This window comes from Oryctolagus cuniculus, chromosome 7 (genome assembly GCF_964237555.1).
Source record: "Oryctolagus cuniculus chromosome 7, mOryCun1.1, whole genome shotgun sequence".
Taxonomy (NCBI): domain Eukaryota; kingdom Metazoa; phylum Chordata; class Mammalia; order Lagomorpha; family Leporidae; genus Oryctolagus; species Oryctolagus cuniculus.
This window is the reverse complement of record NC_091438.1, coordinates 1,955,103-1,960,843: the sequence shown is the minus strand read 5'-3', so window position 1 is coordinate 1,960,843 and position 5,741 is coordinate 1,955,103.

Sequence of the window (5,741 nt, the reverse complement as noted above, 5' to 3'; positions counted from 1 at the left end):
GCGTTAACCCGCTGTGCCATGGCACCAGCCCCTATCTTTTCTGCTTCTGATCCACCTTCCTGTTAATGGGCACCCTTGGAGGTAGCAGATGATGGCTCAAGTACGTGGGCCCCTTCTGTCCATGTGGGAGACCCAGATGGAGTTCTGGGCTCCTGACCTAGGCTTGGCCCAGCCCTGGCCATTTGAGGAGTGAACCAGCAGATGGAAGCTCTCTCTCTATTTGCCTTTGTCTGTCTGTCTCTTTCTCTCTCAATAAGTGAAAATAAGTAAATAAATACAATTTAAATATGTAACTTCATTCATTTCAAGAGTAAATTGGTTATGGTTCAAGCTGTCTTTCAGACCAATTACTGTCTCCAGTTCCTGAGGTAATTATTTCTCCATTTAAGTAATTGATATGAAGTGGGGAAAAAATAGCTCAGTGATTGTGAAGTTTAAATTAAACTTACTTTATTTTATTGTGACCATAATAAAATTTTTGTGTTTTTTTTTAAGCCACAAAATACTGGAATTAATGCAGACTCAAACAAATCACTACCCAAAGCAATTTAGATTCAGTGCAACCTCTATCAAAATTTCAAGTCTAAGTTTTGCACAAATAGAAAACTCTATCCTGAATTCATATACCATGGGACCCTGAATTGCCGAAATAATCTTCAAAAAGAAGAGAAAAGACAGAGTTGTTTTTTGTTTGTTTGTTTAAGATTTAGTTATTTGAAAGGCAGAGATACAGAGAGAGACGGAGACGGAGAAAGACAGAGTTCTTCCATCTGCCGGTTCACTTCCCCAGGTGGTTGTAACATCCAGGGCTGGGCCGGGCCAAAACCAGGAGTCAGGAGCTTCATCCGAATCTCCTACATGGCTGCAGGGGCCCAAGGACTTGGGTCATCTTCCACTGCTTTACCAGGTGCATTAGCGGGGAGCTGGATTGAAAGTGGAGCAGCTGGGACTTGAAGTGGCGCCCACTTGGGACGCTGGCACCGCAGGCGGAGGCTTACCCTTCTATACCACAGTGCTTCCCCAAGACATACTTTCTGATTTCAAAATCTACCACACAACTGCAGTAATCAAAATTGTGCTGTACTGGCATAAAGACAGACATATAGACTAATCGAACAGGATAGATAGCTCTTAAATAAACCCTCACAGAATCAAATGATCTTTGAGAAGGAAGCCAAGCCCACTCAACAGGGAAAGGATCATCTGTTCAACAAACGGCTTTGGAAAACTGGATACCCACATGCGAAAGAATAGAGTTGGACCTTTATGTTACACCATATACAAAAATTAGCTCAAAATACATTAAAGTTCTAAACACAAGACATGAAACTAAAAAATTCCTAGAAGAAAGCATAGGGGGAAAACCTTCATGGTATTGGACTTAGAAAAGATTTCTTGGCCATGACACCAAAAGCAAGACAACAAAGCAAAAATAGATTAGACTATACCAAACTTTAAAATGTCTGTGCATCAGAGGACACATAGAATGAAGCAGAATGGGGACGATCTTTTCAGATGATGTATCTGACAAAGGATTTGCCATGGCTTGAGCAGGATTTGGTTCCCTAACTCGTGCAGATGTTTAAGTCCCAAGTCATGAACTGATGAGAAGGACAAGGGGGACGCTCTGTCCAATTGTGATGTCTGAAAGTAGGCCTTTAGGAAGCCTAAATCCTGGATTGGATTGGGCCTTTGGGATGGAGACTCAGTTGAGTTATGGTAACTTTAGAAGGAGTGAGCACATGGATGAATGAGCTCCATGGCTCTGTTGGCTTCCTGGGTCACCATACGACCCTTCCTCCACGTGCGCACCACCATCCCTTGTCATTAGATGCCTGACAAATAGAACGGCCTCATCTTGGGCTGTGAACCTTCAAAACTGTGAGGCCAAATAAACCTTCCCAGCTAAGTGGTTCTTATCAAGTGTTTCAGTTATAATGATGAAAAGCTGACTTAGGATAGGGTTAATATTCAGAAAAGAAGCCCTACAGTTCAACAATAAAAACCCAGAAACACAAACAAAAAAAAGAGGCAAATGACTTACATAGACATTTCTCCAAAGATTATAGACACATAGCCAATAAACATATGAAAAAATGGTCAGCATTACTATTCATTAGATGTGAATGAAAACCACAATGGGATATGACCTCACATTCATTTGGGTGGCTAATATCAAACAGAGAATAACAATTGCTGATAAGGATGTGGAGAAATTAGAACTCTATGCACTGTTGGAGGTGTAAAATGCTCTAACTGCTATGGAAAATAGCATAGTGGTTCCTCAAAGAATTAAAATTGAATTAATTACTGTATGATGTGGTAATCCTACTTCTGGGAATATATACAAAATAATTAAAAGCAGGATGTTGAATATTTTAGGGAGATTCAAAAAGGTTATGGAGGGGCCAGTGTTGTGGCAGAGTGGGTTAAGCCACCTCCTTCAATGCCTGCATCCCACATTGGAGTGCCGGTTACTCTTGGCTGCTTACTTTCCATCCAGCTCCCGGCTAACATGTCTAGGAAAGCAGCTGAAAGTGGCCCAAGTACTTGGATCTGCTGACATCCACGTAGGAGACCCAGAAGGAGTTTCAGGCTCTCTGACTTTGGCCTGGCCCAGTCCTGGCAGTGTGGCCATTTGGGGAGTGGAGCAGCAGATGGAAGATCTTTTTTCTCTGTGTCACTCTGCCTTTCAAGTAAGGAAATTAAATCTTTTTGGAAAAAGGTAATGGAAATGCATATAATGAAAAAACTATGTATGGCTTTCAATTTGCACCAAAATAAACTTATGATTCTATTTTCCATGAACTTTTTGAAATGTACTCTATGTTAGCCACATATGTAGTTTAAAATTTTATAGTAATCATATGAAAAAGTAAAAAGAAAGATAAAATTGTACTGTTTAATGCAATATGTACAAAATGTTATTTCAGTTTGTAATCAATAAAAAGTTGTTAATGAGATAGATATTTTACATATATTTTCATGTTAAGTCTGGTTTGTAATTTATACTTATATCTAAATTTGTTCTAGTTACAATTCAAGTGCCCAATTGCCTGTGGCTAGTAGCTACCATATTGGACAACTCAGTTTTTTCATGTTTAAAAGTCCTGCTGCCCTTCACTTCTGTGTTCATCTCTCTTATTTTCTTCTTCCATACATTGAAATGTACCTTGTTAAATCCTTTTAAAAATATTTATTTATTTATTTGAAAGTCAGAATTACACACAGAGAGAAGGAGAGGCAGAGAGAGAAAGAGAGGTCTTCCATTCACTGGTTCACTCCCCAATTGGCCTTAGTGGCCGGAGCTGGGCCAGAGCTGGGCTAATCTGAAGCCAGGAGCCAGGAGCTTCTTCTGGGTCTCCCATGTGGGTGCAGGGGCCCAGGGACCTGGGCCATCTTCCACTGCTTTAGGAGTGGCCATAGCAGAGAGCTGGATGGGAAGTGGAGCAGCTAGGACTTGAACCGGTGCCCATATGGGATGCTGGCACTGCAGGTGGTGGCTTTACCACAGCGTCGGCCCCACCTTGTTAAGTCCTAATGAAGATTTTCTTCAACTACTTTTTTGTTCTTTTGGGTCTGTGGCTACCCCTTCTCCCTGAGGGCTCCAGGCCCGGCTGACGCCACACTCCCGCTCTGGCTGTATCACCAGTGGCATGTGTTGCTGCAGTCTGATCTCACCCCAGGCTCCAAAGCTGCTGCTTTCTCTAGCTCTCGGCTGCTGGAGTCCTGTGTTGTGCCTGTGTTTGTGCTGGGTGTCCACTCCTTGTACACAGAACCATGGCATTCCTTTTCCTTCTGTAGAATCTCCACTGCAGTTTTCTCTAACTCTCCCCTGAGAATGTACTTCCTACACCCTTTTTTTTTTTTTTTAAACTATTTATCCCTAGCCTAGTGTAGTACACCATTACCTGTTCTGGCATCTTGGAATTGATCCTCTCCATATCTCATCTCTTCTCTTCTCGTCTCGTCTTGTCTCGTCTCGTCTCGTCTCTTTTTACTTGTGTAACACCAAATTCTCCTGATTTTTTTCCTCCCTCCACTCTTACTGGCCACCTTTTGTCTGATCTCCAGAGAACATTCTTTGCCCCTGTTTTTCTGGGTGTAGTTTCTCTGCAGGCTTTATCATTTAGTCTTGTTGCCTTAGATAAAATCTGTATGCTAAAGATGCTTATTTTTGCCTTCAGACAAGCTCAAGATTTCTATTGACAACTATTTTATTCTATTGCCCATCTGACACTTTGGCTTGAATGAGCTGCTGGCATCTGGAATACACTCTTCATTAGCTCCCATGGCAGACTCACTTGAGACACAGCAGAATGTCCCTCTTTCTTTCTTTCTTTCTTTCTTTCTTTCTTTCTTTCTTTCTTTCTTTCTTTCTTTCTTTCTTTCTTTCTTTCTTGAGATTTATTTATTTATTTGGAAGTCAGAGTTGCACACAGAGAGAAGGAGAGGTAGAGAGAGAGAGAGAGAAAGTGAGAGGGGTCTTCCATCTGCTGGTTCACTCCCCAGTTGGCCCCAACAGCCAGAGCTGCGCTGATCCGAAGCCAAGAGATTCTTCCAGGTCTCCCACATGGAAGTCTCAGCAAAGGACTTGGGCCATCTTCTACAGCTTTCCCAGGCCAGAGCCGAGAGCTGGACCGGAAGTGGAGCAGGCGGGACTCGAACCGGCGCCCACATGGGATGTAGGCAGCAGCTTTACTTGCTATACCGCAGCACCGGCCCCTCAATTTCTCTTTCTTTTTGGAGGAAGGATCATCCTGACTCGTCCTTATTTTCACCACTTGCAGTAGTCTTGAGACCAGCCAGGAGTCTGCTTCCTAAGCGTATCTTAGAACCCTGCATCACTCTCCGTCTTTTCTCCTGGCCTTTTCACTCAGGGGTGCTGGTTACTGGTTTGTTTCCTCTCATCTCCAGAGCTACCTTTTGTGTCCTGCTTTGTGATACCTGCTGTGTGAAACTCCATTTTTTTCTCTTTATGTTAGGTTCATTCAGTTGGGGGCAGCGGATGGTGCTACTAGAGATGGAGCAAAGGTCTTTCCTGTTACTCCCTTCACATGGCAGTGAGGGGGTCACACACAGCTGGCCCCAGCAGTGTTCCGCATGGCGTGGGCTGCTTCCGTCGCTCTAGTGAGCAAGTGTGCTCTGGCGATTTCTTCTTCATGCCAGCCGTGGGGGAGTGTTTCTGAAGCATACAAACCTCTCTCTCTACTTTTAATTACTTTTTTCCTCCTACTAATTTTGAGTTTGGTTTGTTGTTTTTCTAGTTCCCGGAGATGCATTGATGGCTCATTTATTTGGTACCTTTCTGGTTTCTTCATGTAGGCACCGATTGCTATAAAATTCTCTCTTAGCACTGCTTTTTCTGTATCCCATAAGTTTTGATATAATGTGTTGTCATCTTCATTTGTTTCTAGAAAAAGTTTGATTTCTTTTTGATTTCTTCTATGAGCCACTGTTCGTTCAAGAGCATGTTGTTCAGTTTCCACGTGTTTGTATCTGATCTAGAGGTTCCTGAGTTGTTGGTTTCCAGTTCATTCCATTGTGGTCAGAGAGGATGCATGGAATGATTTAGATTTTTTTGAATTTGCTGAGACTTGCTTTGTGGTAGAGCATATGGCCTATCGTAGATAAAGTTCCATGCTCTGATGAGAAGAATGTGTTGTCTGCCACTGTGGAGTGAAAGGTTCTGTAGAAATCCTTTAAGTCTATTTGGTATATAGTTGTTTCCTTGGTGATTT